This window comes from Eupeodes corollae, chromosome 2, assembly GCF_945859685.1.
Source record: "Eupeodes corollae chromosome 2, idEupCoro1.1, whole genome shotgun sequence".
Lineage (NCBI taxonomy): Eukaryota > Metazoa > Arthropoda > Insecta > Diptera > Syrphidae > Eupeodes > Eupeodes corollae.
Window position 1 is genome coordinate 58,936,560 of NC_079148.1, and position 12,920 is coordinate 58,949,479.

Consider the following 12,920-nt stretch of genomic DNA (forward strand, 5'->3'; position numbering starts at 1 on the left):
CGTTGCGTTGTTGGCTCGTATATCTTTCCATCATGAAATGGCAAACTTTACTGAAGACAAATGTTAAAAAGAAATATGGCGTCGTTTGCTGTCCCTGTAACGCTACTTTTGTAGCGTCCCTGTTGAAAAACTTTATAAAAATGTATTGTTAAGAAAAATAATTGCTTTTAATTTCAATACGTTTGCAATAATTTTGCCAAACTTTTGATAGTTTTCTTATTACATTTTTTGGGCTCTGAATAAATTTTTAAGAGAGAGGTCTAAACCAATTTTATCAATCAATTTTAGATTTCTTATATTCTCAATAGTTTATTAAACTAAAACAAAAACATTTCTAAAAATTACTTTTCTTACAAATCATAAAAGGCTAGATAAAATTCCAACTGTCGAAAAAAAATTTAAAAGTCCCTTTTATCAATTGTTTTCTCAAAATTTTATTTTTTTACACTTAACTTAATTTTGTCGAAAAATTACAAGACAACCTACTCAATCTCAATTTTGCAATTATGAACACTATGCAACACCCAAAAACAATGAACTTCCTTATGACTTCCTAGTTGCTGCACCCTCATAATAATGACTCCGAGTAAAATTATGTGCATCATACCTATACCTCTGGTACTTGCACTAAAACAGGATGTACATCACCGACAAACTATCATTAAATCCCACGTGCAACAACAAGGTCTAATCTCCTTCTTTATAATAATACACGGAAAATAGCTTTTGTTATTCGAATTTCTAACCACAAAGCACAGCCACCTAAGCTCAAGTATTAGATTTATCCATTTCATTCAAAATTGAGTGTATATGTATAGTTTAATTGGAATTTAATCTGAAGGAAGGAAATATTGTTAGTGGGTAACCTATCTTGAAGTGAAGAAAAGGTATTGTGAATTTGACGAAAGAAATCAAATTTAAGTGTAAAAAAAAAAGAGATAAAGACAAGAAGTTATTGAGAAGAGAAATGAACTTTCTACATAAAGCATCATCAATAGTCTTTAATTTGTAATTGTTTATGGTTTAGTGGATATATTAATAAAAGATTTCCTTGACGATTAGAATAGCAGCACTTCGCGTTCAATTTCGCACCCTTAGAATGAAAGTGACCTTACTCAAAAATTGCAAGAAATTTTTTGTTTCTTGGGCTTTGATGATCAATCAGCAAGTTTGCAAGTTGTGAGAAATGAGCAAAAAGTCTGGAAGGAAGTGTAGTTTTCAGAAATTTTGATTGTATTTTCAAAAGTTTTATTGGAGGGTTTCACTATAAGAGAATTAAGCAATAAAATCAATCTGAATGCATATAAATATCTTCAAAATTTTGAATGACATTCTATCATTACTGATAGTGATAATAATAGCTAAACACGTTTTTGTATCTGACATACTTGGAAACATTCAAGTTCAAGTAATGCATACCACATACCTTGTATTGTCTAATGCTTAGATTTGAAAAAGAAAGTATATTGTAATGTATTAGTTGTTTCTTTAGACAGAGGTCTAAAAATGTCTATGCTTATAATTCTCAAACTAGTAGTCATACTTATATGAAGTATTTTTGGTTTTTTTTTTAGTACGTCTTCTTTAGTAAATGACCATGAAAAGACTTAACAACATCGTAGAAATGTATCTAAAGAAGAAGCTGCGATACGACCCACACCAATAACTTTCCATCTGTACCCATCAGTCGGTATTTCTAAAGGTTTTACAAAATATTGATACCAACATTTTGTGTGAGACCCATATTTAATGAGTGTATAGTAGTTTTCGGTTTTTGTAAAAAAGTTTAATTTGTATAAACTTTATCAACTAAAGGGTAATTTTTTAAAAGCTATAGGAAAGTTTTTCAAAAACCTAAAAGTCAAAAAAATGCATGAAATCTTTATTTGAATCGATAATACGGTCCATATAGTTAAATTTTTTAAGATTATTTCATGCAAATGTTGACTTTGACTGCGCCTCAAATGGTCTATCCGCTAAGTCGAATTTTCGCATACTTTTTTCAACATTACGGCCGAATAAATGCTTCAATGTTGTCTTCCAAAGCGTCAGCTGAATAGGACTTGTCTGTATAAGCTTTAACATAGCTCTATAACAAATAGTCTAGAGGCGTTAATTTGCACCGGTCTCAAACGTGAAATAAAATGTTTACCGAACTCGCCTCTGAATAAGTCCATTGTTGCGCGTGCTGTGTGACATGTGGCACCGTCTTATTGAAACCACATGTCATGCTCTTGCATTTTGGGCAAAAAAAAATTGGATATTATCTCACGGTAGCGCTCACCATTCACAGTTACATTAAGATTTGCACTTTGAAGAAGTAACGTCCAATTATGCCACTCCAAAATCGACAATTAACTTACCCATTCAGCCAAAATTGAGATTCGTTTTTCGGTAAAAAAGTGGATCTTCGGCCAACTTTCCAAGAGCCCATTCAACAAAAATTGGTCGTTTGGCTTCAATTCTTGCACCAGCTGTATTTTGAAAGGCATCACACCTAAATCCTTCCGGAAAATTTTTCAAGTTGTTGAGTAACAGAGGCCCAATTGCTGAGAACGGCTACGGACGAATCGATAATTGCCATCATTAACACTGCGATATTTTTTTCTCTACGTAAGCATGCTGATGGTTTTATATCCAACAATGTAAACTATGAACTTTCTTAACAGAGCACGCATTTTGATAATAAAATTCAATAATTTGCAAGCGTTGTTCGTTTCTAAGACGATTTATGGTTAAATGAGACCAGAGTTGCCAAAAAGATAATAACTAATAAATCACCCTTTAAATTTAACAACAATATTCTGTAAACAATAAAATATGTTTGTTTTTAATTTTTGTTGTTTTTTTACCGAGACATTTTAGATGAAAATCAGTTCTTAAACATTTTGTGCAGATTTTTGTATGGAAATTAATTATAAATAATAAAATTAATTTCAAGACAATATACTTAACTCTTTCCAATTCGGATAGAAAATCAATTTTTACTTACTTTTAGTAGTTTTTTTAAGTATTTTTTTTTTTTTGTAAAAATAATGGCATTTCGATTTTTTTTTAAATTCGATAAGACGTTCGATTCATTTTTTTTATAATAAACGGGCACTCAAGGAGTTATTAATACACTTAACATGTTTGAAGTTTAAACACAGTGCGAGCTTTAGGAAAATAGGGAAAAATTAAAGAGGAAGTTTTGAATATCAAAATGATAGGGAAAAACAGAGCTTGCTAAAGCATTCCACATTCTCGATGTGCGGTTAAAAAAAGAATCTCTATACTTGACAGTACGTCCAAAATTGAGCTCAATGTTAAACTGATGTGCATTCCTAGAAGTACGAGTATTACGGCTGAATTGTTTTGAGGTGGAATGCAACTGGCTAATTCGACAGCACACTGTTTTTAAAAATATCGGTAGAACAGCGAAAGGCATGAAACATTAAGGCGGTGTTCAAGTGACGTAATTGTTTCGGTTATAGTTCTATCGCCTATTATTTTCAAAGCTCTTTTTTGGATCCTGTCCAAAATACTTAAACTTGTTTTAAGGGCACCTGCCCAAATATGAGAGTTATATTCAAGTTTTGGACGAATGAAGGCTTTGTAAATTACAGCCAGATCAGAAGAGGTGACAAATTTCTTGCACCGTCGTCGGAGAAATCTTAAGCACCTAGCAGCTTTTTTTGCAATATCGAATATGTGATCATTCCATAAGAGGTGATCTGTGATATTCATACCGAGTACTGAAAGTTAATTAGTTTCCTCGATGCAAGTATAAGGATATTTTGAGCTTATATAATTTTTTCGTAAAAATATTTCAGTAAGCAGATATTGTTTCAGTTTGTTTGATTTATAAAATAAAATCGTAAATTGAATTTTGTTTCGTATTTCTAATTACCAATTGGGTATCACATCATAATGTACATCATATAATATTAAATTTGATTGATGTCCCTTGCGTTACAATTTCGAGATATGTGTTTCTAATTGCGATAGCACAAAAAAAAACACCCAATAAATTTTTTTTAAAGTAAAAACTATTGATTTAGATTCTAGGGATCTTCTCTGTTGATGTTAATTTCTCGCAAAAAGGTCATAAATGTTGCTCTTGAAGTCGGAAATTTATTTTTTTTTTTCAAGAGGAAAATCATAATTTCGTGCGATTTACATGCATGCGATAGGTCTTGGCCAATTTTGATGGATCATTTAGAAGATAATATTGAAAGCCCTATTGACGAAATAAAAATAAACAAGGCCACAAAAAATTGGATGCTTCTGAAAAGAAAACAATCGATACTGAAAAATTATATAAAAATAATTGCGAGTGTACGTACTTGAAAAAACCCAAGTTGAGAAAATGAATGTTGGAGAAAATTTAATAAAAATGTACCGGTTCGTTTTTGAGAAAACTCGAATTTTTGAAATTGCATGGGGTCTACTTATATTTTGAAAAAAATCTTTATTTCCAGATTTGAACTCAATCGACCCAATGGTTTGGGTCATAGGAGCGAAGACAGACGGACGGAATCGGAGGACCTTCTTTTTTTCGACTCTTCAACTATCGTAATTTCATGGTTAATTACAATCTCGATTTTGAAATTTTGTACAAAGTCGCAAGTAAAGATTTAAAACAAGAAATGAAAAATTCGACATTGACTACGATAAACCTATTTCGTGAATTTTAAACACAAGAAAACTATTTCAGGTTTCAATGTTTTTAACAGCTTTTTTTAAGATTTTTTCTTCTAAGGAGTTTTCCAATAAGGACTTTACATCTTGCCCAAATGGTCCATCGCCTTCAATACTTGAGTTAGTTTGATGTTGTATCGTTGTAAATTTAACATAATGTGGTCAGAGCGATACCCAATTCTTGAGAATTATTTTCTTCACACTCCTGAAAGGTAGCAACATTTTCGACACTTCGGCCAACTCATTGTCTTACTGACACAGCAAAACCACACAGCGAACATGAAGACTTACATTTTTTTTACTAAACTTGTTATTGAATGTTTACTTGAGCGAGAATAACGACCGAAAGTTTAATTCATCTCTCTTTAAGCTGCGGTTATCAAATCAAAATTTCGGCAGAAAATGTTTATAATTTACAGACGTTCGTGTACTTTATAATAATGAAACTATTTTGTTAAGTGACTAAATTGACAATGACTGTTTAATGATTAGTGAAAGGGGGCGTAAACAAATCAAATTGAAAGTTGTCAAGGCCCTATAAGAAGACCCTATAGTTGATAGTTTATTTGTCAACTTCGCTTCTTCATTTACTTAATTTATCAGTTAATTTCAATAACTAGTGAATTATTTATCGAATTCTTTTCTTTGGTAGTTAGATTATTCAGTTTACTGGCACGCTTCTCTTAAACAATAATAATTGATTGAGTTGTCCGAATCACAAGCGGAGTCGGAGTCACTAACTTGTCTATCTAAAATTTAAATTATATCGTTTTAAATTTACCGATTTTTCAGTTTTTTTTATGCATGGGTCACTATTTGACTAACTCACTCATTATCAAGATTAACTGATTCGCTAACTGATTTTTTAGGATTTGTTTATTGATTAATTTTGATACGTCAGTTTCTTCAATTCATTTATATGATTCTAAAACTGATATGTTTTATTGGTTATTCAATCCTCATTTGTCAATGGATTACCCTCTATAAGCAGTTAAAATTTGTATTACTTTCCAACAGGGAACAAATAATTTATTATGTTTGTCTCGTTCTTAACACTCCAATCTGAATTATACGACACAGTTGTAAGATTAAGTGCAACTTGTTGAAGCCTAAAGCTACAAAAATTCGAAAACCTTCCTCTTAACCATGGAGAAGAGGGTCACTGATAATCTCAGGCTTAGTATTATACTTACAGAGCTATCAACAGCCGAGTAAATAATCATCATTATCCAATCATAACAATTAACAATAAACTGTGAACTTTTAAAACAAATACCAAATTAAGCAACATTAATAATTATCAACCAATACCTACACACTAATAAGTCGGTCTGATGATATTTGCTCAATTGTATCCATCTTTACGTGAAAAACAACACGAATTCTTCGTATTTCCCCAAAAATAAAAACATACAACCAACAATCAAACAAACCAAATCCACTGAACTCGACCTAACCCAACCCAAAACAAAATCATCCATTTTCAAATTCAAACCGAACGCGAATAATTGCATAAAAACCATGACGACATATTGAAATAAAAATGAATAAAAATATCTATCTATACAAACATATTCCTCAGCATTTCTTCGATATTTTTGTATGTTTGTTCAACGAATTTGCGCAAACCACTGAATACTATACCTACACCCATTGCCATGCTATGTTAGCCGAGTGCGCTGCGCATATGAGTATCTGAAGACAGTTTTGTCGCACCTAAAGCCCATTCAACCGTCTTACGTTCGAAAAAAAAATATCTTAACTAACCGGGAACACAAATAACACAAATTAAAAAAATCTTCTGTTTACTTTTTCGTATAACTATGACGACACAAAAATTTAGCATACCATTTTTTGTGTTTCTTTTTTCTGTTGAGACTCCAAAGCAAAGATATGCGGCACGAGCAGCCCTCAGCGAGGTCTTGGCTCAATACGTAACTATGGATAGTGATGAAAATAAAATTTGTTTTGAATGTATCTGTGGTAAGTGTTGGTAAGGTTTTACAACTTTTGCTGCATGCAACTTTATCATCTCTTGGCGTTTAGTTTAGTTTGAATCGAACACGACGCGGCGGCGGTGGCGGTTGACTTAAATACATTTTATGAGATCAGCTTCAGTGGATTGAAGTGCAAAAATTGTATCTAAATAAAAGAGTGTGTATCTTTGATATTATTTAACCGTATTTTGTGCATTTTTGTTTGTCTTGGATAAATTGAAAATACTTAAAGGTATATCTTTTTTATTGTGAGATAAAACACCAAGTGAATGGCAAATTAAGTGATAAAAAACAAGTGATAACCGAATTGTATTTTATGTCTTGACAGAAGAATCTTGCACCGAGATAAAACAGGATTCCGTAAAAGGATCACCTCTAAAGGATTTAAATTAATTTAATTGTTTTTTGTCATATGAATATGTAAGTCAAGAAAAAAACTTGTGTAAAAGATTTCCATCCCACATCATTCATACATTTTTTCTTGATACTTTCATCAAGTTGTAAAACTAGTTAGGTATGTCGTTGGATGTTAGATAGGTTTGTGGGTCAGAAGGAAATAGGCAAAGAAAATAATTGTGAAAACAACGATTTATTAAAATAAACAAAAATGCATAAATTGTCAGCTTTTGGCAAGCAGCTTGACGGGATGGGTTGCACTTATAGCTGCAGTGTGGGGTTATTGCCCAATGAGGGATGGTATTTGATGTATGCAGCTCATGAACGCAACCGGCACGTTTTTAATTGATTTTGGTCATATCTGGTCAAATATTGCAATAAAAATTATACTTTTAATAATATGGCATTTGGCAATGAGTTTGACAATCGGAAAAATTACACATTAAATGGAAAATATTTATGTTTAAGATTGCGAATAAATTTATTGGGTTTTTTGTATTTTGTAAAACGAGGCCATAAAGTTGATAATAAACTTTTGTAAGAGGTAAAACTGTTATAGTCTTTAGTCCAGTCTCTATGAAATGGAAGAAATGCTTATTTCCACTTCAATCAACTAAAATCACGGCTTAATATCCCCAGTTTTTTTTAAATTGAAGAAATAAGAATAGAAGTGAGTTTGAAACAGCAAGAATTAAGTAAAATGGACTTTAATGACTTTCTTCAGGAATATTCATTTATTTTTGTCTTTTTAAGTAAACAAACGGATTTACAACAACCTAGACTGGTTTAAGGCTTCCGTACAAACAATTTTATGAAAAATATGCAATTTCAGTTTATTAACCATTTCGTTTAAAGTTTGAGGTTGTTTAACTTCGCATCCATAATAAGAATTTTTCAAAATCCTTAAACTGCAATGACAAAATATGATAAGCTCATTAAATTTCGACCTAAACAGCATTGTACAATGGGCAATAAGAAACCGCGTGGAATTTAATGCTTCGAAAAAGCAATGCTGTCTTGTATCGTTAAAGCGAAATATACCCCTTGCCATTATCCATAAATGGCACTTGCATCGAGGAAACTGAACATCTCGATATTCTCGGTATGTGTATCACCAACCACCTTTTGTGGAACGATCACATACGCGCTGTTGCCAAAAATGACGTAAGATGTTTGGGTTTTCTAAGGCGATGCAAGAAGTTTTTCTCCCCCTCTGATCTGGCTGTTATTTACAAGACTTGTATACGTCCAAAGCTTGAGTATAACTCCCATATCTGGGCTGGTGCTCCTGCAACTTACTTAAGCCTCTTGGAAAGTATTGAACGTAGAGCATTTAGATTGATTGGTGATATTACCATCATAAGATCATTTACGTCACTTGAACATCGTCGAAATGTTTCTTGTCTCACCCTCTTTTACCGTTATTTAAATGGTTTATGCTCAAGAGAAATAGCCAGTTGCTCCTCCCCTTAAACAGTTCAACCGTAATACTCGCGCACCTAGGAATGCTCATCAATATACCCTCGAGCCAAAATTCGGTCGTACTGTCAAATACAGAGATTCGTTCTTTAGCCGTACTATGCGAATGTGGAATGCCTTGCCACACTCTGTCTTTCCCAGCTATTGCAATATTGAGGAATTCAAAACCAATGTGCACCGACATCTCATTTCAAACCCCCTGTCTCCCTTTCCTAGTGCTCACACTGTGTCTACATAATAATGGTAGTATATCCCTTTCCAAATAGCACAAGTTACTCTTTTGTTAATTTTTGCAAATCAAAGCACAAAGTTATGAAATATTTGAATTCGAAACATCTCAGTTTTGACAATCTGCAGAAAAATTAGCTCTTTAAGTTTGTCTTGTATTTTTAGACTAAAATTACATAATGAAGAACTTTTAGGCTCAATACAGAATGGGCCAGTCTTTTAAATTTCTTGAAGTAGGCTTATAGTTTGTTAAGCAGTGCATGCAGTCGTTCCATTTTGTTGGAACCATATACGATCATTGCTTTGTATGAAATAATTTTCGGGGTTTCATCCTTAGTCTCAAAAATAGGTAAACGTCAAGTTAGTACTACGACTTAAAAATTCGCTCCATGGTTATACCACTTTTCAAAGGTTAAAATAAATCCAAGCAAGCAATTAACTGCCGGGTTTTTTTCATAAACAAAATTTCCTTTGAACTAAAAACTGTGTTGTCAATGAAATCTAGAACTTTCTTAACTAATTGAAATATTCATTCTATTATTATTTTCGATAGTCGTAAGTAGAAAGTAGAATTTTCTAGGACTCAAGGAGGCTTAATTTATTTACGCGTATGTAATATAAAGTTTCAAAAAGTCAATTAAAGGGTGATTTTTTTGAGGTTAGGATTTTCATGCATTAGTATTTGACAGATCACGCGGGATTTCAGACATGGTGTCAAAGAGAAAGATGCTCAGTATGCTTTGACATTTCATCATGAATATAGACTTACTAACGAGCAACGCTTGCAAATCATTGAATTTTATTACCAAAATCAGTGTTCGGTTCGAAATGTGTTTCGCGCTTTACGTCCGATTTATGGTCTACATAATCGACCAAGTGAGCAAACAATTAATGCGATTGTGACCAAGTTTCGCACTCAGTTTACTTTATTGGACATTAAACCAACCACACGAATGCGTACAGTGCGTACAGAAGAGAATATTGCGTCTGTTTCCGTGAAATGTCGATTCGTCGCCGTTCGCAGCAATTGGGTTTGTGTTATTCGACCACATGGAAGATTTTACGCAAAGATCTTGGTGTAAAACCGTATAAAATACAGCTCGTGCAAGAACTGAAGCCGAACGATCTGCCACAACGTCGAATATTCAGTGAATGGGCCCTAGAAAAGTTGGTAGAAAATCCGCTTTTTTATCGACAAATTTTGTTCAGCGATGAGGCTTATTTTTTGGTTGAATGGCTACGTAAATAAGCAAAATTGCCGCATTTGGAGTGAAGAGCAACCAGAAGCCGTTCAAGAACTGCCCATGCATCCCGAAAAATGCACTGTTTGGTGTGGTTTTTACGCTGGTGGAATCATTGGACCGTATTTTTTCAAAGATGCTGTTGGACGCAACGTTACGGTGAATGGCTATCGCTATCGTTCAATGCTAACAAACTTTTTGTTGCAAAAAATGGAAGAACTGAACTTGGTTGACATGTGGTTTCAACAAGATGGCGCTACATGCCACACAGCTCGCGATTCTATGGCCATTTTGAGGGAAAACTTCGGAGAACAATTCATCTCAAGGAATGGACCGGTAAGTTGGCCACCAAGATCATGCGATTTGATGCCTTTAGACTATTTTTTGTGGGGCTACGTCAAGTCTAAAGTCTACACAAATAAGCCAGCAACTATCTCGCTTTGGAAGACAACGTTTCCGAAGAAATTCGGGCTATTCCGGCCGAAATGCTCGAAAAAGTTACCCAAAATTGGACTTTCCGAATGGACCACCTAAGACGCAGCCGCGGTCAACATTTAAATGAAATTATCTTCAAAAAGTAAATGTCATGGACCAATCTAACGTTTCAAATAAAGAATCGATGAGATTTTGCAAATTGTATGCGTTTTTTTTTTAAAAAAGTTCTCAAGGTCTTAAAAAATCACCGTTTATAACCTGCAAAAAAATTAAAAAAAAAAACAATCAAAATGGAAAACAATAAAGACTTATTTTCTTCTCTAAAGTCTTTTTCGAAAATATTTTTCTAGTTTTTTCATTCAATTTTATTTTGGCTTTAGAAACAAGATTACAATGATATCATACATTTTCTTGTCTTACATTTTTTACCGTTATTTTAATCGAAATGCCTAAAAGGATGCTCATCAGTATACCCTCAAGCCCGACTTTGGCTAACTGTCAAGTACAGAGATTCGTTCCTTAGCCGTACTGCACGAATATAAAATATTTCATCACACTCTATCTTATCCATTCGTTGCAATATTCAGGAATTCAAAACCAATGTGTACCAACATCTCTTATCAAACCCTCCCTCCCTATTAAGGGCATCAAAAATTCCCTTCATGAAGTGGGTGCTTATTATTCAAAAAAGTTCAAGAATTCAAAAAGAATGTACCGACACTTCCTCTCTACCTCCTGCCTTTTTTCCTAGTGCTCACATCTGTCACTGGCATAATAAGGGGGTACAAAACCCTCCGAATTTGAACGAGTTATAAGAACAAATTTGAATTCAAGCAATTTAAGTGACTGTTTAACACTTGATACGATTAAAAGACAAAAAAATTAGGAGACTTCCCTAAAATCAAAAGAAAAACTGGACAGACGCATTTAGCTTATACAAATAGTTCATTTATAATATCAAACTTCCTTAAAGAAATTTATATAAACCTTCATAGCGAGCCGGTTTTTTTTTTGTATTATATACACTCAATTTTGATTTCCTCCATTTAACTTGATAATCATAATTCATAACTCTCCATCATCGATGTTAAATAATCAACTGAAAAATAAAACAAAATAACATAATGAAACTAAAATACCTAAATATAATTTTGCAACATTTTTCATTCGATAATAATCAATGTGAAGAAATAAGTAGGTTATATCGTCGTAAGTATGCATAGTTAATTTCAAATGCCCAGCTAATACATATATTTTGGCGCCATTTTAATATTTATGTATCTTCTACACGTCGCATTGTTTGTCTGTCGGTATCAGTCGGTAAAAGTATATAATATGTTTTAAAGGAAAAGATGCCGGTTCCCAGATACAAATTCGCATTCAACTGAATGAAGACAATGACAGATTGCATCCTATTGTAAATGCGTACCAACAATTTGTTATACTATTACACAATCCACCCAAATGAAACCGTGCATACTTTGAGATATACAAACCAATGGACGTATGACTAACTATACTATATAAGCTTGCGTGTGCCTCAAAACTAACTCTCATATAGCTGAAATTTTACCCACAGAGCTGTTCTTTGGTCTTTTAAATTATATATTGCATGAGATTTGTAATCAAATCATGTTACGTATTAATCATAAGAAAAAGTGAGTTAAAATAATTAAAACAATGTTTGAAAGTGCATTCAAGAAAAGATACACAGATAAATTTGTACCTAACAACCATGACGACACCTTGTTGCAGCAAGTAGAAGTAGATGGTACTTAATTCGAGCCATTAAAATGGTACCATCATACTTTTTACGTTATCGTTCGTTCATCGTCCTATAAAACGTACTTATTTAAGATTAAAAAGTTGTTTTTTTGAGTTAAAGGGCTTAAGTGTGTTACCAAATACTGAAACAGCCGGCTTGTTGACCCACTTTTATAAATCAAAACCATGATCTGGTACCATTGAACTCTCAATTAACAACTTTCATCATTAAGTTGTTAATGGAGTGACCTTTATGTTAATTTACAAAAAAAAAAGAGATACAAACGCACAAAGTCGTGCAGTGCGGCAAGCAATATGGTGTCAAGTTTTGAGATCTTGTCAGTCTATTACAACATAATGGCTTACTTTACTCATGACTATGCCATCATCTTTGTAGGTATACAAGGTCAGTTATTTGGTTTTGTTGCATATGAAAGTGAAAAGAAAAGATTGATTTGGACTGCAATCTGTATTTTTAAAAATAAATAAATATTCACATGCAGAAACAAAATTATGCATCTAGTTCAAGTTCGATAGAGTGTATGATAATAGTTTTTCAAAAAACCTGTCGATAGAGAAACAAGTGGTATGTTTTTATAAATTTTTACTTTCTATCATAAGAAGCATCTATGTTTATCAATTTCCTCAATTACTAGCTTTGGTTTAACTCCTTGTTATTGTTTTGATAAAATAGCACTAC

General features: G+C 32.9%; 2 protein-coding genes across 6 annotated transcripts in view; one reads left to right on the plus strand and one right to left on the minus strand.

Annotated features, from left to right (window-relative positions):
- The window catches only part of LOC129946406 (flotillin-2), a 393,620-nt gene that overhangs the window by 221,300 nt on the left and 159,400 nt on the right, over positions 1-12,920 (minus strand). The gene's annotated exons all lie outside the window — the stretch shown is intronic.
- The window catches only part of LOC129946398 (glucose dehydrogenase [FAD, quinone]), a 32,731-nt gene continuing 26,545 nt past the window's right edge, over positions 6,735-12,920 (plus strand). The window contains exons 1-2 of one of the 2 annotated variants that reach the window (XM_056056569.1): positions 6,735-6,909; positions 7,006-7,097. The gene's annotated coding sequence lies outside the window, so the exon portion shown is untranslated. Of the gene's footprint in view, positions 7,098-12,920 lie in introns of both variants that reach the window. The other variant, XM_056056568.1, reaches the window with a different exon arrangement.